The following is a 25,033-nucleotide window of genomic DNA, read 5'->3' on the forward strand; positions in this document are numbered from 1 at the left end:
TGCAGGGCTCCCATCTCACAACCCTGAGATCATGACCTCAGCTGAAATCAGGAGTTGGGATGCTTAACCAACTAAGCCACTCAGGCTCCCCAAGGTTGGGAAATTTCTTTCTTTCTTTAAAATATTGTATCTATTTATTTATTTATTTATTTATCAGAGAGAGAGAGAGAGAGAGAGAGAGCGCGAGCGTGTGTGCAGGTGAGCACTGGCAGGCAGAGGCAGAGAGAAGCAGGCTCCTCGCTGAGCAGGAAACCCGATGCAGAGCTTGATCCCAGGACCCGGAGCGGAAGGCACCTGCTTAACGGACTGAGCCACCCAGGCGTCCAAAGGATGGGAAGTTTTTAATGTCGGTCACCACTGAAGGGCATGGGTTGCTTCAGACTGTAGAAGAGGGTGTGGCACAAAGTAAGAGCTCAAGAAATGTGTTGAATGATGGAATTCATTAAACCTTACCTTAAAATTTTGGAATGCTAATGAAGCATGAATCTTGAAAGAAGACATTTCAAGAAAATAAGGCAAACATTGTTTTATGTAGTGAGAGTCAAGCCATAGAATCCATTGTACAAAGATGGTGCCCATTGATGCTATGAAATAGCCTCAAGAAAAATTGCTGTCAGGTGTTGATGGAAGGGAGGTGAGAGGTGTCTCTGGTAACTGAAAAAAATACGGCGCCATCTAGTGGAACCATTTCACTAGTGGTGTGTTGTTTTGTGTTAAATACTTTTAGAAGATTTAGGTTCTTCATAAAATCTATAACTGATTTTCTTTCTCAGAGAGTGTTATTTTTTAAAAGATTTTATTTATTTGGCAGACAGAGATCACAAGTAGGCAGAGAAGCAGGCAGAGAGAGAGAGAGGAAGAAGCAGTCTCCCTGCAGAGCAGAGAGCCCGATGTGGGACTCGATCCCACGACCCTGAGATCATGACCTGAGCCGAAGGAAAAGGCTTAACCCACTGAGCCACCCAGGTGCCCAAGAGTGTTATTTTTAAGATTTTATTTATTTATTTGAGAGAAAGTATGAGTGTGGGGAGGGGCATTTTACTCCTCCCCCCAATCTTTTTTTTTTTTTTTTTTTAAGATTTTCTTTTTAAGTAATCTCTGCATCCAACCTGGGGCTTGAACTCATGACCATGAGATCCAGCTCTACTAGCTGAGCCAGCCAGTCATCTCTTTTTTTAAAAAAAAACCCTCAATCTATTAAAATCACTTTTTGTATTTGCCAAGTGCTTTTAGAAAGTTCTACTTGTTTTGAAAAGTAGTGAGAGGCAGGAATGAATCTTTGACAATTTTCTCATTTTACTTAACAGAAAATGGAGTCAGAGGGGAGTTTTCTATTTTGCCTTCACTTGAATATCAGTTTCATGCACACTGGAAGGTGGAAAAAAGGACAACAGATTACATAGCAATTGAAAAGTAAACCTCATTTTACCAACATTTTTTTATTAGGACAGTGACTGAAATTTAAAATGAAAGACAAATCCTCTAAAATTTTATACTGTTGAATAAATCAAATGTTTTATTCCTCAAAAGTTGGTATCTTCAGTGCTTTCAAATGCTCTCAAAATGTGTCCCATATTATTTACATAGTTTTTGTAAGCAATAACTATCAATTTCAAGAGTTTCAAAGTCACTTTGCATAAAGTGTTTTGTTTATAGAAACAAATACTTGTATTACAAGATACTTTAAAAATACAAGTGGTTTCTTTTTGTCCTTAAACATGTTATCTTGCTCTCCAATTAATGTAATGGTTTGAGGAATCATGATTAAGGTTAGATGCTGAGTAGGAAAGATGAACATGACAAGTTGAGGGACACAGTGTGCAGCTTATTTTATTGGTTTATGGCTTCATTATCCAGAATACTGCCTTTTGCGCTGTGTGAGTATCTCTTGACTCTTATGACCACGGTGAATTCTGGTGTACCTGAAAGTAGTGGAAAGGTCTAGAATTTCCACAGAGGATATAACATTTTCCTTTAGGGCTGCCCCCACACCTACCTTTCTCAGATCAATTCCAGTGTGGAGGTGCCATTTAAAATGAAACTGCCTTCTAAAGAAAGAGGACTGACACAGGAAATCCTTCCTTGGCCAACGGAAGACCAGCTTATTCAGAAAACTCATCATCAGGTTGATGTTGGCATGAGGGAAGGATGGGTGATTCGAAGATGCCAACGGTCTTTTGAGCTGTGGTCTGCCCATAAAGCCGCCAAGCTTGCGGAGGTTGTGGGACTTTGGGAAGCCAGAGTGTCTGCTTTCTCAAAATGCTTCACTTGACTGGGAAGTAACATGGTGCTGCCTTTCCATGAACTGTGTGACTGGACCTTCTACATTTTTTGCTCAATCCAAGTTATTTGAGAGTTAAACACAAAGCAGAATTGCCTGCTGTCAAGTCTACCTTAGAGACATAGAGAAATCAGTGTTTCAGGTTTCTTATCTACTGTTAGGAACCCTTCTCTCATTTCCTTGATCCCAGGCAACCCAAAGCGGGTATCGGTAGGCATTTTAAGTTTCTTCTCACCTTGTGACTTCTTGGCTGACAGAAATAAATTAGCATGTAGTATTTATTCATATATGTAGCTGTTAGCTATTACTCCTTACGGGTAAAGTAGTTGAAACTTAACCAAAGCTTTGAGGAGGTCGTAACGGAAGGCCACGGACTTAACCATTTTAGGTTTGTGAACATTTGAACAAGTGAGCAATTTGCTGCTGCTTGTTTGCTACCCACACTGGGGCCAGCCCTGCCAGTGTCTAATCACATGAGAAGCATGCAAAGTAAATCTTAGAAAAACTACTTATTATAAATATGGTTTCCTCTAGAAGACAGGAAGCAAGCATTTAGCAGGCCTGTGACTGAAAGAAGGCATTTCCAAATGAAGCCGTCCTAGATAGATTGTATGCTGTCTTGTGAACGGAACTTAAGAGCCACGTGTCCACATTCTGAAGGCTATGGGAGAGATCAAGAACTTGCCCATTTGACTCTATGCTTCTAGAAATTTGTAGATCTGTGTGTCCATTCTGGACTGGGGCCATAAATGATTTTGACATTAATAAGAAATTTTTTGTGTTAATGTTTAGTAAGATTGTCATTATTTTTCATGTACCTCCATATTTTATTTTCATAGCTTGAGTTTAGCATGAAGCATTTTCCTCCAAGTGCACATATTTTTGCATTTTTATTTTTTTAAGTAAGCTGTGTGCCCAGTGTGGGGCTTGAACTCACGACCCCAAGATAAGGATCATGTGCTCTACTGGCTGAGCCAGCCAGGCACCCTGTCCTTAAGCATTTTTAATAGCATTTTGGTTCCCTTTTCTATATTTTTTCTCTTAGAGTCAGGTGAAAAATTGTATTGGTTCTTCTTGCAGTTGTTAATAAGTAAACATTTCTTTGTTCTTTCTTTTTTTCCAAGTAGGCTCCACGCTGGAGCCCAGTGTGGGGTTTGAACTCATGACCCTGAGATCAGGTCTGGACTGAAACCAAGAGTCAAACCCAACGCTTAACCGACTAGGTCACCCAGGCGCCCCTTTTTGTGCTTTTTAAGGAGAACTTCCTAAAATGGTGGAAGTCAGACATTTTAAGCATAGCGTTGAACTGTGAGGAAGCCAGTTGGAGTGACAAAGGAGGGGTTCATGCTCCGCTTAGAAATACAGAGACATCAAATATCACTTGGCAGGCCCTTTGTACATACTTAGTGTAAACCCACTTAGTACAAATGAATTTTCTTTGACTCTCTCAACATAGCTGCTTTGTTAACTTTGGACTACAGTAACAGTTACTTGGTTTTTAAAAATGGACTTTCACCACTGCAAATCAAGAATCCTTGAAGCAGTTACAGGATAAGGCTCTTGTAACCAACAGGCTGTTCCATTGTCCCCTAGGTTGGTCACTGCTCTATGCTTGAGTCCTTATGTTCTGTGGGTGAGCGGTCGCTCTGTTTCTGTACAGTTCTTAGTGCTTAGTCAATGTTGGACATTGTGGCTACAATGGGCTGTGGCTACACTGTGGCTACATTGGGTTCCCAGAGGTAATATGGAGTCAAAGGCTTATGAAAGAGTCTGTAGAGCGTTTAATAAATGCTAAGGCTTTCTCTGGATTGGAATTTATGAAAAAGACATTTTTCTTCATGGACGCTAAATCCTGCGTGCTTTTAACAGAGGCCTGGTTGGGGCTCAATTTGTTTTCATGACTTTTCCTTTGTTATTATTTGACAGTGTTACAAAACGAGGCCTTTGCTGCTATGTTAACTTGATTGTAATTTGTATGTGTCACAGAAGGACATGCTGTTCTTCATCAATACTAAGTCAGAGCATACTTTACACCTTGGATTTTCTTTAGTCAACACCTTGCACTCAGCTGTGGACTAAGTGAGGGTGTTGAGATGAGCCGTGGGTGCTGGGTAAGCTATTTACTTGATACGGCGTCTGGAACAGCTTCATACTTTGCAAAAGAGTTTCCAGCTTATAAGAAGATGGATTCTATCTTAAGACAGGCCTTGGCTAATAGGAGAGAGGTTTGTGGGTCTCTGGGGAGTAGAGTTCCGGAGATTTGATTCAAAGAAAGGGGAGGGAGGGATGTGGTCCTGTCCCGTTTTGGGGTGAACCAGGTGTCTAGGAAGTTTTCCTTTAAGCCTGCTTTTACTCACTTGTCTCATTGTTTTAAAACCCTGCTCCCTCTGACCCTTCTCAGGAACCACATATTAAACGATAAGCGTATTTGGTAATTAAATACTTAACAGCAATTGCTGGTTTCAGAAGAGAAGCTAGGTGTTTCAGAGTTTGCTAGATCCGTCCCTCCTTTTTTTTTTTTTTAAACAGATGGAGAAACTGAGTCCTGAAAGGTTGTGACAGCCTTGAAGGTTCTACAAAGAACTGAAGTAGCATATGGCTCATCTAGAAGGTAAAGATGAGAAGAGCTTCTGCTTGATGGGCACTTTCTTGAAGAGATATACTTTTGCTCAGCTTGGTGAGTATTACCCTTCTGATTATATCACTTACAATTTTTAAAAAATATGTTAAACTTAATTGAAAAAATCCATGTGTTGCTTTTAAAATGGAGGCTTTCGGTAGCGTTTAGATCTATCCATATGTTACGGTTTAGGCCAGATTAACCAGCCAATTTCAGATGTGTTTTTTTGGAAAGCTTAGATGTATAATCACTCGAATTTTCTGTCAAATCACAGCTTGTAGAAGCTATTTCCAAACGGCCTTTCATTTACTGGTTAAATTAAGACTGCTCCTCGGGGCACCTGGCTGGCTCAGTGAGAGGAGCGTGTGACTCTTGATCTCAGGGTTGTGAGTTCGGGCCCCACGCTGGGTGTAGAGATTACTTGAAAAAAAACTAAAAAAAAAAAAAAAAAAGAGAGATAGAGGGAGAGAGAGAGAGAGAGAGAGAGAGAGAGGCTTCTTTGAGAAAGAGATGTGCTCTTAATTGGGGTGGGCCAGCCTTCTCTGAGGTTCCCTGTGTCCTGACTGCTTCCTTTTTGCTGTCCCTCTGTTCGAATGTACCTGGGCTCCTGGTGGGCCCAGGGGCCTAAGTCCAGGGGAAGAACCCCACCAGGCAGCTCTGTCCTCTTCCCACATACTACTGGAGAGTCACAGTGACCACATCACCTGCCAGCAAGGCTCTCCTGGGGTTCTGATCTGTCACTGGGGTAGAGAATTCTTATAACAAATGAAGGACTCCTTTCTTTGGGAAGAAGCTCAGAAAGTGACATAGGTAATATAAACTTATAGTTGCAATCCATGTTTAAGGTCAGAGGAGAATATGGGAGTTTTTCTCCTACACTCTCATGGGTCTTCCTTTGTTGAACACCCATTGTGTGCCAGGCTGTAAAAAGTCTGACCATATTTTTTTTTTTTAAAGATTTTACTTATTTTGACAGAGAGAGACACAGGGAGAGAGGGAACGCAAGCAGCAGGGAGCTGGAGAGGGAGAAGGAGGCTCCCCTCCCAGTTGAACAGGGAGCCCGATGCGGGGCTTGATCCCAGGATGCTGGGTCATGACCTGAGCTGAAGGCAGACACCTAACAGCTGAGCCACTCAGGCGCCCCAAAAGTCTGACCATATTTAAGTTCATAGTGTGACACTGTGAGGAGAAGATTATGGCCTTATGTTAGGTATGAGGTCATAGATACTTAGGAGAAAGGTGTTCAGAACTGTCACATGCCTAAGATCACACAGTTAGTAAACAGTAGAGGTTATTGGTTAGTTCTGCTTGTCTGTTTTCACCAACCTATTCTAAGAAAAAAAATAGCGAAGTAGATGTTTGATTTGCTATTCCCTTTCTTACTTGTATATCAGTGTGAATAATAACATAGTCATCTTTCAAGGCATATATTTTTGGTTTTGCACAATTTCTGTCTGATAATCAAACTGTGTGTTTATTAAAAAAATGTTTTTTTGAAGTTGCACTATATGTCATAGACTCTGCTAGGGGCTCCGGATACCGCAGGAAATGTATATAAAATTAAGTATCATTCTTACCAAGTCCGGAGATAAAACTAGAAGGTTTATCTGTGCATATGTCATCATGTTCTTTATTGACTATCAAGGTGTTGAAACAAAGAGCCCAAGATTGTCATTTTCCCACTGACTCAATAGAATTACTAAACTAACTGGGTCCTTCTTGAGGTTACTTAGTCAGCTCCTGAGGGTCTGGGGGAAATTCAAGCTAAATCATTCTCTTATTAACAATTTTTAAGGAGGGAAGTGCCATTAAGCTTTTAAGGTAGCTGTTGATTTAGACTCGCACAGCTGTGATGATGAGAAATGATTTCTGTCCCATTAGAGCTGGCTGGTATAAACGTGTGTTTTAAGCTGAATACATTTGGAAATCTTAATTTCTCTACCTTTGACCAAAATAACCATCCTTCAGAGGTTTTGAATTGACAAGCAGAGAGCCCCGGCAGGTGGTGGGACACCTGTTTGGTACTGTTGTGGTGGAATCCTCCTACTCACTGTGGTGACCAATCTCTGACGTTACTCCTGTTTCTCTGTCCCAGACTTCGGTCAGTTAGTGCAACTGTGCAATGTGGTTTAGAAGCTCCTAGGAACATCTCTTCTCGTAGTTCTCTCGGGTTCCTCATAGGTGTCTTAACTTTTTTTTTCTTCCAGAACATTCTGTGCTTCATACAGAATTACATGCCTACTTTTGTTTGTTTGTTTGTTTGTTTGTTTTTGTTCTGTTGATTGCTCTGGAGAAAAGAGCCTGACCTCCTGTTACAATAGAATCATCAGACTGGAGTCTGTTTTATCAAGCTCTCCCCGTATGGGAATTTACCACCTGTAAAACTATGTTCACCTCAGGTCTCTGACTATGTTTGCGTTTATGCCTTGAAAGTAGAGGGGGGAAATTGGAGACCCTTTAAATACTCCTGTCAGGAGAGGACCAGTTGTAGGGGAAACCTCTCCCCAAAGAAAAACTTGATCAGATGTTTATGGTAAAGTTTCAATTTCTGAGATAAGTTAGAAGCTGTATCTGTGCACATTTCTTTCTGTCCTTTCTTCACTGTGGAGGTATTGAAACACGGAATCCTAGGTTCAGTCCCTGCTCTGCAGAACTACCCCGTTTACTCAGCAGGGAACTTTTGCTCTCTCGAGTATGTCGTGCTGGTTGCTGAAGCCTGTTTCAGGGCCTTTGTGGTTCCGGGGCTATTTCCCCCACAGTATCTGGGTCATGCTTGGCTTGAACAATGGCTCCTTCATCTTGGTTCAACAAAGTGCCTAGGGCTGGAATCATTATTTTTTTGCAATGTCCGTCTTTTTGTCTTAGCTCCTTGGTCTGCTACTCATGTGACATTCTCCATGTGCTTATCTGAGATTGTGCTTCAGATACAGGACTAAAGCACTTTCTAGGTGGTACACTTCAACAACAGGAAATTTATTTAACCACCAAAAGATCTCATACAACCATTCATCAGGTGAAATTTTTCCATTGGCACCACTATGACTCACTCTAGTGCTGGCGGTGGTGGGTTGTATCTTGAGAAGCGTTTAGAAGACCGTGTATTTACACTCCCTGCATTTCTCCTTAGTAACTTGACACTCATTTCTATTTCTCTGTGTCATTGTTTCATGTCCGTATTCTCTACTGAAGGTCAAATTCTGTGATACCAGGAGCTGTCATCGTATTGCCTCACATACACAGTAGCTGTCTAGTCAACACTTGCTGTTCTGCAGAAAATAAAGAGCACTTGAACTGGGACCCTGGAACTTGGGCTCCGGTCCCATTTTTACCTCAACAAGTCTAGGACCTTGAGCCACTCACTTCCCATGTCTAGAACAGTCTCCTCATCTTGTGAAATAAGGCCATGGGCAGGGAGATTCATGAGGTCGCTTTCGGCATTATGAGTCTCGGTTTGTGTCTGACTAAATGGAGGAAGAATTGCAGCCAGCCAGTCAGTTGAATGCCACGACTTTGTTTCCATACCCAGGCTGAGAGCATGGAAGTGTCCTGCCTTGGGCTGGGAATGGCTGGCCCACTGCCTTCTCGAGAAGTCTGTGCCAGAACCCGAGTCACCTCCTTTGGGACATCTGAGGGCAGTGTTTTCCAAACTTTTTCCTGTAGCAGCTGCCTTCTCTTCACAATAATAAAAGATTTAAAAAAGATTGAACATTATATGTGGGGGAGAAGCCATGTTGGTGCTTAGCCTGTCCCTGGGTATATGCGATGTATAAGAGGGAAGAATCTGAGAAGGCGGTTCAGAGCGTACTCGCTCTGGTTGGAGAGGGTGTAGAGACCCTGTGGCCTTCCCTGGCCAGCTCTACACTTAGACTTAACCCCACCTCCCATACCTACCTGATAACCCCCAGTATCCCCTCTACCCCCATGGTTCCCAGCTCTCATCATAGAACAGCATTCTGGCCTGGCCAGGTGATAGGCATTTGGGTGACCGTAGTCACTGTACGGGCCTAGTGGTGTGGGACGGGCCAGTCTCAGAAACAAGAAATCTGCGATTTACCCCCTCAGCACCCTTCCCTGAGCCTCCCTGAAACTGCCCCTGCTGTTACCTGATTACTGCCAAGAAGGCTGGAAACCTCTCTGCGACAGTCTGAAAGGTCCTGGATCAGATTGTCTCTTCTCTGATCCGGGACAAGTCAAACAGTCCAATAAGGTTTTTTTACACCCATTCCTAAAAAACCCACAACCTATCCAAACACACTGGAGTTGAAATCTATAACCTCTGCAGTCCTATAGTCCTTAGTAAAACCGGATTCATGGTTTGAAACCTTCTGAAAAAGACATTTCCAGTCCCAGATGGTTTCACCAATAAATTCTAACACACATTTCAGACCTAACACCAGTTTTTAGACCATGTCTTTGAGAACAAGAGAGTAAACTTGCCAGTTTATTTCACAAGGCCAGCATTATTGATACCAAAAGATGGTAAAAAGCAAAAACAACAGTGACAAACCCACAGACCAATATCTTCATGAACACGGACCAAAGGAGATTCTAGAAAGGATGTCAGCAATATTGTCAAATTTATGTGTATGTAGTTGTTCTGTTCCTCTGTCCTTTTAATGTCAGTGGGATCCGCAGTCATACTCCACCCCATCTTACATTAGTAAGAAATGAGTTTTTTCCTTATCAGTCTTACCTAGAGGCTTAACAATGTTGATATTGTCAGAGAACTGGCTTTTGTTTTCATTGATTTCTTTCCCCCTATTTCTTAGCTTTCAATTTCAGTTATTTCTGCCCTTATCCTTAATATTTCCACATCTTCTTGTGTTGGATGTATTTTGCTCCTTATTTTCTAGTTTGTGCAGATGGAAACTCAGATTAGTGATTAGAGACCCTTCTTTTTTTCTAATATAAACATTTAATATAAATTTCCCTGGAAGCACCATTTTTAACTGCATGACACACATTTTGTTGTGTTGCATTTTTATTTTGTTCAGTACAAAAATTTTTTTCTCACTTGAAACTTTTTGACCCATATGTTATTTCGAGGTATGTTGTATAATTTCCAAGAATTTAGAAATTTCCCTTTTCTCTGTTTTTTGTTTCTCTTTTTGTTCTCTTTTGATTTCTAGTTTAATTTCATTATGATCAGAAGACATACTTCGTATTGTTTCAATTCTTTTCAATTTGTTTAAGTTTTATACTTCAGGGTCTGGTTAGTCTTGGTGAATGTTTTATGAGTACTTTAAAAGAATACATATTCTGTTTTTGTTACTGTTTTGTAAATTCTCAATTCAGTTGGTTGGTGGTATTTTCTGTTTATTATTTCTATATTATTGAGAGTGGAATGTCAAAGCTTTCAACTATGACTTTAGATTGATCTCTTTCTCCTTTGAATTGTCAGTTTTGGCTACCTTTATTCTGAAGGTTTGCTGTTGGGTACAACTGTATTTAGGATTGTCATGTCTTGTCAAGTTGACCCTTTTAACATTATGTAATATCTTTCTTTGTCCCTGGCAATGACATTGTCTTTGCTTTGAAGTCAATTTATTTTGTGTGTGTGTGTGTGTGTGTGTGTATAAAATAAGATTTTTATTTTTTTTTAACTAATCTCTATACCAGCCTGGGGCTCAAACCCATAACCCCAAGATCAAGAGTTGCATGCCCCAATGACTGGACCAGCCAGGTGCACACACCCCCCCCCGCCCCCCCCGCCACCTGACTCTAGCTTTCTTTGGAATGGTTGTGCATGTTAATACCTTTCTCTTCCTTTTACTTATTAACCTATCTACTAACACTGTATTTCAAGTGAGGTTTTTTTTTTTTTTTTTTTTTTTAAGATCTTGTGTATTTCAAGGAGAGAGCACAAGAGCATGAGCAGGGGGAGAGGGAGGGGAGAGAGGGAGAAGGAGCAGCAGACTCCCTGCTGAGTAAAGAGCCCATTGCCAGACCCTGGGATCGTGATGCTTAATCGTCTGAGCCACCCAGGCACCCGTCAAGTGAGTTTTTTGAAGATACAGTTGGTTCCTATTTTTAAATTCATTCTCACAGTCTCTGTCCTTTAATTTACCTGTGTAGACCATTTTAATTGAGCATAATTATTGATATGCTTGGATTTATGCCTACCTATTTGCTAGCGTTTTATTTTTAATTGACGTCTTGTGTGTCTCCTCCTATCTTTTTTTTTTGTGTACGTGTGCCTGCTGTAAGGATTACAATGTCCATACTTTACAGGAGATTGGGATTCAGCATTTTACCACTTTAAGTGGACTATGGGCACCTTACCACTCTTGTTTTGTTACATTTTTCTTAGGGTTACAGTGGCATACACTGAAAACCCCATAGACCATGTTCTAATTTTTGCTTTCAACAAAGAACTTAAGAGGAGAAGTACAGTGTTTTATATTTACCCAGATGTTTACCATTTCTGCTGCTCTTTCTTAATTCCTGATGTTCCGTGTTTCCTTGTGGTATCATTTCCCTTTTGTCTAAAGAGCTTTCTTTAGCTATCATCTTAGAGGAAGTCAGCTGCCAGTAAGTGATCTTAGTTTTCCTTCATCTGCGAGTGTCTATATTTTACCTTCATTCCTGAAAGATCTATTTGCTGGATATAGAATTCTGTGTTGGCAGTTCTTTCCTGAGGAGAGCTTAAAATATATCGGGCCACTTCTCTCTCTCATGGATGGTTTCTAGTAAGGAATCCATGGCCATTTGAGTTTTTGTGCTTAGAGGTAATATGTCACTTTTTCCTCTCCCTGCTTTCAAGATTGTTTTGTGTCTCGTTTTCAGCAGATTTTTCTTTGGGATTATCCTAGGGGCGGTTTACTCTGCTTTTTGAATTTGTAGATTTATGTCTCTTGGGAAATTTAGCAGGCCTTCCACCACTAGTTTGTTATATTTTGTTTCTGCAGTGCACCATTGCTCTCTTTTTTGGACTTCGTGACACAAATGGCAGACCTTCTGTTATTGTCCCTTGAACCCCTGGGGCTCTGTTGTTTTGTTTTAGATCTTTTTTTTTCTCTTTGTTGTTCACATTGGCCAATTTCTGTGGCTCTCTCTTCAAGTTTGTGGATTCTTCTCTTCATGCTGCATTGAGCCCATCCAGGAAGATTTTAATTCAGTTATTTAATTTTTCAGTTCTAGAATTTCCAACAGTTCTTTATAGCTTCTGTATCTCTGCTCAGACTTCTGTTCTAATGTTGCTTTCAAGATGGTTTATGATTGGTTGCTGGTATATGCTATAATTGCTCTTTTCAAGTCTTTGTCAGATAGTTCAAACATCTGTGTCATCTCAGCATTGGCATCTGTTGATTGTCTTTTCCCATGCTGAGTAATTCTGGATTTTATCCAGGACATTTTGAATGTTATGTTATGAGGCTCTGGATCTTGTTTAAATCCCATGGAGAATGCTGATATTTTTGTTGTCACAGGCAGTCGATTTGGTTATGTTCACAGAACGAGTTCTAACCCAACTTTCTGTGAGCTGTGGTCCCAATGTCAGTTCAGTTGGCAAGGAATTGGCAGTGCTGTATGGACATGTTGGGTGGGTATGCCCTTTGGTGAGCCATCTGGGACATTGGCCTTTCTAGAATATTCTCGTAGTCTCAGGTGGGCTGTTGAGGATGAGATCCATGCATGCCAAGCTTGTGGGTGAGCTTGGGAGTTTATAAACCATTTATCTGGTGCCTTTCCTGAACTTCTCCCTCTACATAAGTTCTTCAATACTTTCCAATTCCATGGGGCTTCCCTTGGTCATTTAGCTAGAAGTCTTGGGATTTCATTACTGCCCTGCCATGAACTTCCACAGCTTTGCCCACGTCCCTGCACCAAGTGACAGGAGTACAGAGAATAAAAATTGGCATGGTTTTACCCATCTCCTCAGAGCCACAGCACTGCCGAACACAGAGGAAGGCTTTCATCCCTTGGGTCTGAACGGTCCTGCAGGCTCCCATTGCTGCAGGCTGCCATTGCAGGGGTTGTGACCCAAGAGAACAGGGCAAAGGAAAAAAGGTGGGGGATTGCCCCCACTCTCTGAGCATCAGGAGTTCTTAACTGCTCTGTGAGTCAGAGCTACTGGGCATCTCCAGGCTTGCTCTCTGTCAGTTCTCTGTGCCCGCCGACAGTGTGTGGGGTTCAGGCTTGGGGCATATGGGAGGAGAAAGTCATGGTAAACTCACTGGCAGGTGAGGTGAGGTGGTATTTCGAATTCCTCTCTTTCCTAATCTGGCTGCTACTATATACTTTCCAGAGTCCTCAAGTAGCTGCTCTGTGCAGTCTGTCCAGGTTTTTATAGTCTGGTTCGCTGGGAAAAACAGGGTGGAAGGTGCTCACTCTATTTTCTGTAGAACCGGAACCTCTGTGTCCATTTTTGAATGTGTAGAATAGGATGAGTATAAACAATGGATGCATTAAACTGCCTTATTTTAAGAAAGATTTTATTTATTTAGGAACAAGCACAAAGAGGGGTAGTGGCAGAGGGAGAGGGAGAAGTGGGCTCCCTGCTGAGGAGGTAGTCCAACACAGGCCTCGATCCCAAAACCCTGGGTCATGACCTGAGCGGAAGGCAGCCTGACCTGAGCGGAAGGCAGCCGCTGAGCCCACTGAGCCCTCCAGGCATCCCCAGTAACTGCTTCTTAATGTCACTCCGCCCAGCTTGACATCTTTGCTTGAGAAACTGACCTTAGGTTGCCCCCATGCATCTTTTAGGAGGAAGGCAGGGTTAATACTGCCAGTCATCTGATGAAATAAAAAAATCGCTTCTTTTTTTTTTAACTCTACGACTGAAAGTGAATGGGAGTATTTTTCTCATTACGCTATTTATTTAAATGAAAACTCTTTTTCAAAGACATAAGTTAATGCATCCAACTCAGAAGATTTCTGAAAGCCTTTTGGTCCATCCAACTAGATAAGGACCACGAAGAGAAGGCTTGTGGAGATCCAAATCCCAACAGGCACCCTCTCTGAGAAGGAAGGAAGTATTTCTTTTTTTTTTTTTATAATTTATTTGTTTGACAAACAGAGATCACAAGTAGGCAGAGAGGCAGGCAGAGAGAGAGGAGAGAGGAGGAAGCAGGCTCCCTGCTGAGCAGAGAGCCCGATGCGGGCGATCCCAGGACCCTGGGATCATGACCTGAGCTAAAGGCAGAGGCTTTAACCCACTGAGCCACCCAGGTGCCCCAGGAAAGAAGTATTTCTTCAACGAAGATCGCTTTGTCATGCTTCTGTACCCTGTGTGAGATGCCAGAAGCTGTATGTGCTTATAATTCCTGTAGAAGGAATTAGCGGGTAAGAGTTAAAATAGTTGCACTGGAATGGGAGAGCCCGCTTCCATGAAAATTCGTCCCCTATAGCTCAATGGCGAAAGGCGTCACTAGGGTGGGGAATGATGAAGACCTGTTATTCAGGAGGGGTGGGGAGCAGGAAGCTCTGCTGGTGTTAGAGGAGAATGGAATGTTTTAGGGAGCGGGGGTTTGTCATTTCCAGGAGCAGGGCGGGCAGCACGGTGGGAAGGTCTGGCTCCAGCTGGAGCCCACTCACAGGATGTCAGGGGGAAGTGTGACTAAGGTCACGGCCACGCCACGTGGTGGGCCAGCTGGAGCCAGAGCAGGGGCCACTGTGGCCACACATCCTGAGTTTCCATGGTCTAACGCAGTGGGTTTGAAAAGAAAGGGGGGATGGATGCAGGATGCTGGCTGGGCGTGCAGCGTGCGTGGGCTGTTCTGTCTTAAGTGACAGTGGGCGGAGATTACAGCATTTCATCTGCTTTTCCTTTGACACCTTTTAAAGATACAACCCACGGTTTTCAAGGGTTTATGCCTGGTGTCTGCCAGAGGGCTCTTAAACCTCTTCAGATCCTTAGGAGCCCAAGGAAGAATTTCATTGGAGTACTATTTGCAACAAACCTGGAAATGGAAAATTAGATGGAGAGTTCAAAATGCTGCTCCCATGAAGCAGTTTATGAGGGGTTATTTTGACATGTGTCTCGGAATTTTGAGACGCTTCCGTATCTGAAAAGTCTTACATACATTTCTCGTAACTTTTCTTTGGAGAAGGGCTGTTCAGAATGTGCAGCAGGTTACGTTTCAGAATTTTAACAGCTTTAGGCTGTTGTCATCCAGTTTTGACAGACTGAATGTGCACTTAGAGGAAATGGAATGTACTTTTAGTCACGGGAGTGCATTGTACCTAAGGAACTCAGGGTTTCAGCTGTGATTAATATTTCGCTGATGAGTTTTCAACTCTGTGCCATGCTCAAACTCTGCCTCTACTTGAACACTGCCTACTAGTTCTTTTATTTCCAAGATTTAAAAAATTTATTTATTAGAGAGAGAGAGAGAGAGATCCCAAGTAGGCAGAGAGGCAGGCGGGGAGGGGGGTGGGGAGCAGGTTCCCTGCTGAGCAGAGAGCCCAATGCGGGCCCAATTCCAGAACCCTGGGATCATGACCTGAGCCGAAGGCAGAGGCTTTAACCCACTGAGCCACCCAGGTGCCCCTAGTATTTGATTGTAAAATGATAAACTGAGCCCCAGAAAATCGGTCCGGGATTTTTACCCTCCATTTGCGAAGATATGAGAAGGTCTCACATGCACATTTTTAATTTCTTAGAGCAAAAAACATACTACTAAAAAGTATGAAGTATGACTCTTTCCTCCTTTCCTCCCACCCCCCAACAAATGATAAAATATGCTTTATGGAATGAGGAAAAGGGCTTTTCTTTACATGACTAGGTAGTTTGATTTCTAACCATTTGACTTCAAGTGTCACCATAGAAACATGGGTGGGAGGCTGTGAGTACTGTAGGCTGTTACTGTCAGACATCTCTGGCAAGAATTCATCGAAGTGTATAAAGCATTTCCTTTAAAGTGCTAAGTATTTATTTAGTTCCGGTGTTCTTCCTAAAAATTAAAGACTTGCATTCCTCCTACGGAGAGAAAAGATAGACGAAATCACAATCTTTAGTTCTAGTATTTTGAATGTAATTGGCATATTCAAAATATGTGCACTTACCTTCAAAATACGATTCCTGGAAGAGACAGGTGTCTGCTTGAGAAGCTGTGACTTCTTCAGCAGCAAGAAAAAGTGGGAACCCACCCACATTTCTTGAGTGCCTCTTTTGTGCCCTCCGGGAAGCAGCAGGTCACCCATTCTGCTTCTGGTTTCTTGAAGTCAGTTTGCAGAGTGGAAAGAAAGTTCATGAACAGGTTGATTGGTGTGGCTTTGGCTGGGTCAGGAATGATGAGAGAGAGAGAGAGAGAGAGAGAGGGAGGGAGGGAGAAGCTGCACAGATAGGTGTGTTTGGGGAATAGAGTTCTCAACTGAGGATGACTTTGTCCCCAGCGGACATTTGGTAGTATTTGTAGCTGTGATGGGGGCGGCGTGTGGAAATGCTGTTGGCATCTAATGGGTGGCGGAGACCAGGAATGCTGCTAAATATCCTGCAGTGCACAGGACAGCCCTCCCCATCCCCCCAACAACAAATGATTTGGTTCCAAATGTCAATAGTGCTGATGTTAAGCAACCTTGACTTAAAATTAACACAGAGAATAGCCATGAAAGCCAAGTCCTCCCTTCTTCACAGAGATGTATGGAAGACATTTTAGCTGGAATTCCTCCATCTTAGCAAATAACTCTATCTAAAGATTATTTCTAGATAGTTCTACTCTCACGAAGTAGATATTCTAGCTTACTAATAACAAAAGGATTTGCTTGTGATTTCTGGGCTTCAAATATTTTTTCGGTTTTCATTTTCAGGATACACTTCTTTTTCTCCAGTCCCAATTTCCTCCATTATAATTATGATTTCTACTTCTACTTGATCTCTTCATCATAGAGGTAATAATTAGCCGGTGACCATTCAGCGTGAAGTATTCTTTTGTCCTGGGTATTTGGAGCCTGCGATTATATTGCCCCTGAGACTCAGATACCATCAAGCAGTCAGGAGTGCTAGAGGGTGTGAGCATTGCTTAGGTCAATACCAAGCATAAGAAATAGTAGGGTCACAAAGTCAGAATATAATGCACTATAAGAGTTTGGCTTTGTTAGCATCAGGTGGCACGAGTATGTGGTTCTTGTTAAGAAAACAATGAAGTTCAACTGAAAAGAATTTTTTTTTGAAGTTTGTATATTCACTTATTTTTAGTCCTCTCTACACCCAGTTCGGGGCTCAAACTCACGGCCCTGAGATCTGGAGTCGCATGCTCTTCCGACTGAGCCAGCTGGGTGCGTCTGAATTCTATATATCGGGCGCCTGAGTGGCTCAGTGGGTTAAAGCCTCTGCCTTCGGCTCAGGTCATGATCTCAGGGTCCTAGGATCGAGTCTGGCATCGGGCTCTCTGCTCAGCAGGGAGCCTGCTTTCCCCTCTCTCTCTGCCTGCCTCTCTGCCTACTTGTGATCTCTCTCTCTCTGTGTCATATAAATAAATAAATTATTTAAAAAAATAAATTCTGTATATCGATGTTTAGCTTGTGCCTGGAGATCTGGAGATGGAGTTGCAAGACCTCAGCTGTTCAGGGGTCTTGGGCTCCCATCTGCCATCCTTTCTTCAGCATTCCAAGTGGTCATAGATTTGTAAAAGCTAATGTACCCATAGTGTCTGGCGCAGTCCATCATTCTTAGACATTCTGGAACACTTACTGCTGTTTAAAATGCCAGAACACTAAAATCAATGAAGAGATAGAATGGGACTAAGGCAAGAGAAGAAAGCTGGAGGCCGAGAAATGGAAGGTTTGTGAAGAATGGGAAGTGTCAAATACACCCCACCCAGGGGTGCTTTCTGCATGTCGGAAATGTATTTGAGCACCTAGCAAAGTGAGAGTTCTTTAGGCACTGGGGATGCAGTAGAGAGAGAGAAGGATAGGATTTAGCCCGAATTGAAAGGTAGAGGGAACAGCAGATAGAACATTCTAGTCTGTTGCTTTTATAAAATAAAACCATTTATCATAGTCCTGGGAGAAGAGCACAGGAAGTGTGCTTAATTACCTGAAAAGGAAGTATCTCCACCCTCTTCAGATAATATTGTAAAAAGATTCCTCCACTTTCTATCCCAACAGAGGTGTATATGGGAATAAAATAACACACAAGTAAAATGGTCTTCTCAGTTATAGACATTAACAGTCCATTTGGAAAAAAATAGAGACCCCCCTATATTACCATTTTAAAAAATCACTGAACATGGAATCTTAGGCCTTTGTTGTCGTGGTTGACTGAATATTAACCTTTTGCCTGCTAACAATTCAGATTCCACAGGAAAATACAAAACAGCCTCATTATTTAAAACGATATTTAGGGGCGCCTGGGTGGCTCAGTCATTTGAGCATCTCACTCTTGATTTCAGGTCAGATCATGATCAGGGTCCTGAAATCAAGCCTCTGCTTACCTCCTTATGCCCTGGGTGGAGCTCCTCGCTCAGCAAGGAGTCTGCTTGAGTTGGGTTGTCTACCTCTTTCCCTTTTTCCTCCCCCTCAATCTGTCTCAAATAAATAAACAAGCCTTAAAAAAACCTCCACAATATTTAAAAGATATACCCTTGGACCTGAAAAGACTTACATATTAATACTGCTCTTTATTCATTTTTCCTACTGATTTTTTTTTAAACTTACTGAGTGAGACAGAATCTACTTAAAAGCCTAAGTGATTTTTACTCAGGGACTGTTTTCTTCTTTGTTTCTCCTCAGTTTTAATCTCTCAAAGAACCTATTCCAGTTTTTTAGAAACTTGGCATGAGTTCTAACCTTTTATCTGCTTCTAACAGGGTGGCTCTGAGGGAGGCCCTTGCCCTCTAATACCAAGTTTGTTAACTATTAGAATGAGGGAGGAGAAAAAATGGTGGCCAGCAAGATTGGCAAAGATAAACCTCGAAGCCAGTTAAAGATAAGTGAAGTTCATTATGCTGTTCTCTCAACTTTTGTGCATGCTTTTAAGAAGTTCCATAATAGAAGTATATATTTTTTAAAGATCAGCAGAAATAGATAAAAGTGTTTCTTGTTCCAGCACTACCTTTGGTGTTCTTAAAAGGTCAGGGGGAAGATCTGAATATACTTCGAGGCCAAGTGCAAAGGCAGGCATGGTATGGGATCAGTTCAGGGTCTGTCTTTGGTTAGTGGAAGATGAAGGGAATAGGTGTGCGTGTTTGAAAGGTGATCAAAGTTCCTTAGCTGTGACTAGTGAGTCTTGACCCACCTAGGCCAGGCTTGCTTTCTTTTGGGGGGGGGCATTTTCAAAAGCGACTAAAAAAAAGTTTATTTAATTAATATCAACACCCAATGTGGGACTTGAACTCCCAACCCTGAGATCAAGAGTCATATGCTCTACCAACTTTTCCAAGGAAACCCATCTGTAGCGTATCCTCTTCAGCCCCAGTTTTTTTCCTTTCCCCTGAAAATTGGCCTGATCTTTCTGTTGTTCTGAGCAATGGTATTATGTTCCTAGACTAGATGTGGTACCATCGCCAAAGTCTTTAATGCTCTTAGCAAGATGATCAGGAACTTCTTCAGTCCTGGCATTCCTAGGACCTGCTAATTTCTGGGACACTTTGGTCTTTGCCCTGAAGCTCTGATTAGGTGTCTTCCTTTGGTGCTTACATTTCTGGAGCCAACTCCTCATTATGTTGTAAGAGTTGTTTCATTTTGATGTATGGGATACCCCTTAGGTAGAACTATTCCCTGGTGTTTCTTGAAACTCACTGATTACTCAAACATCATAGTCAAGTCCTGCCAGAGCTACTGAGGACAGTGACTTGGGGATCCATCTTAAAAACCTTAGAAATTCATTTTGTTCTATTTGTTCAAGAGATGTTCCTAGCAACCCCATGAGTATGCATGTGTGTCTCTTAGTTTTTCTGATAAGGACCAGGGCACTCTGAAGGGCAAAGACTCAGAGCCCAGGTCCTCCGCGCTTTCTGAGCCTGGAGACAGAGGAAGCGCCACCTACCAGCCTGATAGAGAATTGCAGTGCACTCCCCATTGACTTAGTGATAACGATTTTGTGTTAATAGTGACTTTGTGAGTAAGTTCTACATAGATTTCCCTTTACTTAGAACCTGCTACCCCATCTACTTCCCCCAAACTGCAGCCTTTCTCTAAAGGAGGAGAGGCAAAGAAGTTGGCTTACAGTTTGCTACCGAGACCAAAACTTGGCTCTCACATACTCATTTAAGCAATACATATTGGACACATGATGTACTAACGTTAGACTGTGGGCAAGATGCTGGGGCTGGTGTAGTAGGCAAGACAGACTCAGACCCCTCTTCTAATGTAGGAGTGCCCACCGGCCCGTTGGTATGTTCTCTTTGGCCCACACAACGCTGTAAGTGCTGCAGTGTTTTTCCCCCTCGTGAAACATTGGGAAACTTGGCCCCTTGGGACTATATTTCCACATGGCATAAATGTCAGAGAAGTGAGGGGGTGGTATTGAGAAATACCTACCGTGGTAAGCACAGGCTTACCAACTCTTTCATTGTATTCGGTATGTTAGCTCTTGGGAGGGGGGCCTCTGTGATTGCGAACCCCATCTTTATGTGCCTCCCTTCACTGCAATCCCCCTGTGACATAGGGAGCCTTGGGTGAGAGGCAGGACAGGAGGCCAGGTTGAAATGGGACATGTGGCTGCCAGTGGGTTCTCTCTGCCAGTCGGCAATGCTCTTGAGCTCTGCCCTTCATCCTGCCCTGCCCAGGTTGCTGCCCTACCACTCTCACCAGTGTTCAGGATTAGAATTTGCATCAGAAGGGGGATATTGTGGTGCCAGGTTATCTGGTCCTACACAATTGTCTGTCTTTGTGGCTCTTCCTGCCTAGCGCCCCCCCCTCCCCCTTTAACCTGCTCTTCAGTGCTGCTCACCTTTGAAAGCACACCTGCCTCTCCTTCTGGAGTGTTCGGAAGGCTGGGCACTGTTGGGCTTCAAGGCTAGGGGCCGCAGAGAATAGAGCTGCTTACAAGGGCTCCAGCTTCTACTTGATCACTTGGTTTGTTCTGTTTTTGCGTTTTGGGCTTTCTTGTAAATTTCCTTTGCAGAAAGTGTTGCAAAGCTCAAGGTATTGTCTCTTTCATTAATTGAGAATAATTTTATTAATTCATTGTCTTTCCTGATCTTCCTATCTGGTCTCTGTAATGGCATCTTGAATTCTGGAGGGCGGGGTCTCTGTCCTGTTGTGTTTCTCCCTGCCCAGAGCCCAGCCTGGGACTGTGCCAAGTAAGGTTAAAGAATAAATATCCGTTGCACAATCAAATCAGTATCCCGTTCCCGACTGTTAGCGCACAGAGTTTACAGGTGATACCAATTTAAATGTTAATAGCCCAAAAGACTCTTCTGAGGGCACATGCATTCCTTGCTCCTCTTAAAATTTGTATAGTTTTGAATATGGAAGCCATCCATACCGTCCTCTCTTGACATTTCCCTTTTCCGTCCGGTTCTGTCTCATTAAGTCTGGGGCTGAAAGTGAGGGACAGGTGGTGACAGACCTGGTTGGAACAAGCCTGGGAGCCTCGAGCCACCTGACGGTGAGGGGGGCAGGGAGGGCTGGACACTTGGATAGCATTCAAGATGGAGACCACAGCCCTCTCAGAAATGCCCTGGAGACACCCGGACTCTCCCTGCTGAGAAACACTATCCTTACAACATGGCCTCTCCAACAAGGCAACTGATACCCACGAGGGGAGACCCCACATCCCCGTGCAAGGTGGAGGGATGACTGACTGGCACTCGGGAACTCGGGAGTCCTGGTTTCCTTGCTAACCCCACCATATCCTATTTACTTAACCTTCCGTGGTCAGCGGCCGCTTTTAGGACTGCTTCTAGTTTTAGGGATTAAATATGGGCGAGTCCTCACAGCACGATTTCCCATAGGTTCTAGATCTCTCGTCCCTGACTCAGCAAACAGTGCTTTATGCCAGTGCACACATACCATTTATCTTAAGTCTCCACCCGGCCCTAAAATGTGAATTTTGTATTGTAGTCTGCATTAGATGTCTATGCATTTGGGTTAAAACAACTGAAAATTATCTTTGTGAATCCCATTATTTACCATCCTCAAATTTTGGAGTACGATTGACATGCCAGGGATACATGACATGCTGAGTCCCTGGTTTGGTGAATTTCCAAGAGGGTCCTCCTGCTACTTCTGTGTAATTTTTTTTTCCCTCTTTCTAGTCTGTGTAAATTTTTTTTTTTTTTTTTTTTTTTTTGGTGGTGAGTTTCAAATTCCAGGGTGGAGAATATGACTTTATAATAATTATCGCATAGAGCAATTTTCTTTATCCTCTTGGTAACTCTATGAAATAGATTCTGTTACCTTCCTCCATTTTACAGATGAGAAAACCAGCACAGGGATGTTCAGTAAGTTGCTTAAAGTTGGTTCCTAAATGGTGAGGCTGGGATTTGACCCTGAACCTGTGCTCTTGACCTTACTCTGCTGTCTGCCTGTGGAGTAAACTAAGCCAGGGCAATTGATTTGTTTTGTGTCATTAATAACGGTTCGGATTTTGGTGCTGCTTTTCACAGCCACCGCGTGACTAATTTTTAATGTCAGTTCCAGCTAACGTATTTCTCTAGAATGCAAGAGGCTCAATTGTTGGGTTTTACATCTTCAGTTAGCAAGAACTTGGCCAGCCTCACGACTGTGGCCATGGATAGACTCTGCCCAATGACCCCCAACTCCTCCACTTCTGAGAGATGCCCCACAGAGAGTGACCTCTCTGACTGGAGTGTCCAGCGTCTGACTAGAGAGATATTCGAGCTGAGGCTTGTGTCGTGATCCCATGCTGTAGTTGTAGTGTTTTCAAACAATGTGACTAAGATACAAAAGACACTGATACTGAACTTGGCTGCCGTGTCTTTGCAGTATTATTTGGTAGTGATGCTCTTTACTTTTCATTCATTGTGTTTCTTAGCTATGTAAACAAGAAGCCAAAGTGATTCATTACCCACAGCTCATTTTAATGCTTGTGGCTTAACGTTTGCCAGATAACTCAATATATAGCCACACATCACTCTGGGTGGCAAATAAAATCTTTTCTGTTCCTTCCTTTCTTTCTTTTTAAAAATCTGTTTCTTTAGTTACTTTTCTTTATTTTTTCTTAATTTTTTCTTAACTTTTAATTAAAACCTTTTTAAAAGATTTATTTATTTATTTTGAGAGGCAGAGGGAGCACCAGTGAGTGAGGGGGGTGGGAGGGACAGGGAGAGAGAGAGAGAGATCAGGCTCTAAGCAGACTCCTTGTTGAGCACATAGCCCAATCAATGCTGGGCTTGATCTTAAAACCCTGAGATCGGGACTGGAGCCGGAATCAGTAGTTGGATGCTCGCTGGACTAAGCCACCCAGGCGCTCCCCACCAAAAATTCTTTTTAGTGATCTCTGCACCCAATGTGGGGCTCAAACCCACAATCCCGAGAGCGAGAGTTGCACACTCCAGTGACCGAGCCAGCCAGGAGCCCTGTATTTCTTCAGTTACTTTAAAAAATGTCTGGATCAGGACTTCAGACTTACTATATCCAGTGTGGCAACAGCAACAACTAAGAGAGATTAAAAAGAAGGTCTTCAAGGACGTAAAACATAGAAATTAGACCTTCCACACATTCCTGCCTCTGGACCTAAGCGCATTACCTCCATGGATGCTCATGGAGTGGTTTTCCTCTACTGCCTCACCAGAGGCCACCGTCTCCATGGCCAGCTGGGTTCCTATCATCTGTCTTCTAGCTGAAGCTCCTGCAGTTACCTGTATCTTCCCCAGCATCATCCATTTCTCCCATCCACATTCCCTTCCAGCTACTGTGCCTTGTCTTGGCATCAAATACATTTCAAACACATTTCCTCCCGTGCTCCATTGTTTTCACTGCACTGTTTGATTCCATTGTTTTCACCGCCCACGCCCCCCACCCCTAGCCTCCACAAGGACTCCTGTCAAGAATGCCCCAGAGCTCCGCATTCCAAATCCAGTGCTGAGTTCTTAGTCCTTATCTTATTGAGCCTTCAGACAGGATTTGACCCAGCTACTCCTACCCTTTTCCTTGAAATCATTTTCTTCCCTTGGCTTCCTCTACAGGACACTTGGTGCTCTGCCTATCCGAGGTTGTGCCTTGCCAGTCTCCTTTGCTGATTCCTCCTGGCAGTGCCCCAACCTCTTCATATTCAACTGCCTCGGCCCTCCTGCCCTTTCTCTATCTGTCCTCACTCCCAAAGTCAAATTAATCCCTTGGCTTTAAATACCACTTAAACGCTGATGATTTCATCTCACAACCCTCTGCTCAATTTCAACTTCATCTCCGCTTGGATGTCTCTTTGGCATCTCCAGGCTAACATGTCGAAAACCCAGCTTTTCATTCCCTTCTGCATACCTCCCCACTCCTGCCATACCCAGCCTGTCCCAACTTGGGAAAGAGCAGCCTCATGTTTCCCATTGCCCAGGCCAGAAACCCTGGGGTCCCCATTGAGTCTTCTCTTTGGCTTACCCCACCTCAGCAAGTTTTGTCTGCTCTACCTTGATAATATATCCCCGATCTGACTGGTCACCTTTGTTTCTGCTGATACCACCTGTGCCAGGTCACTGTCCTCTCATTTGGATTCATCAGCTAGGCGCTTTGTCGCTCCCTCGCCTCAGGAGTTATCCTTTTATATGGTTCCACTCTCCAGATCAGGAGCCCCATAGCGTTTGTTAACTTCCACTCCAAGCCGTTTGTTAACTTCTCTTGGAATACCGACTACAGTCCTTGAGAGATGATGCCCTGTAGGATCTGCTCCCTCCATCCCTGCTCAACCTAATCGTTGCCATGTCCTTTCTTTTTCTCCCTTTCTCATTCTGCTTGCTATAGCGACAGTGGCCTCTTTGCTGTCCCCGTAACTGATCAGGTATGCTCCTACCTACCTTGCCCCTGCGCGTCTGCCTCATCACCTCTCACCTGTTGCCCAGATCTTTGCAGAGCCTGCTTTGTGCCTTCCTTCAGGACTTGGCTTAAATGCCTCCTTGATCAGAGGGGCCTTACTTCCCTGATTACTCCAAGCAAAAGAACAGCCACCCCTGATTTTCCCCCATCTGCCTCCCAGGATTGCTTGGTTGCTCCATCCTGCCAGAGACCTCATCACTAGATAGCTTACTTTGCATTTATTTGATGATGTGTCTTTCCCTTCTGGTCTGGAAACTCCA

General features: G+C 43.2%; 1 long non-coding RNA gene across 1 annotated transcript in view; it reads left to right on the forward strand.

Annotated features, from left to right (window-relative positions):
- The window catches only part of LOC101677760, an 83,955-nt gene that overhangs the window by 47,038 nt on the left and 11,884 nt on the right, over window positions 1-25,033 (forward strand). The window contains exon 3 of the long non-coding RNA XR_199640.3: window positions 4,811-4,958. This is a non-coding gene — a long non-coding RNA (uncharacterized LOC101677760). The remainder of the gene's footprint in view (window positions 1-4,810; window positions 4,959-25,033) is intronic.

This window comes from Mustela putorius, unplaced genomic scaffold (assembly GCF_011764305.1).
Source record: "Mustela putorius furo isolate JIRA1106 unplaced genomic scaffold, ASM1176430v1.1 tig00003903_pilon_pilon_pilon, whole genome shotgun sequence".
NCBI lineage: Eukaryota > Metazoa > Chordata > Mammalia > Carnivora > Mustelidae > Mustela > Mustela putorius.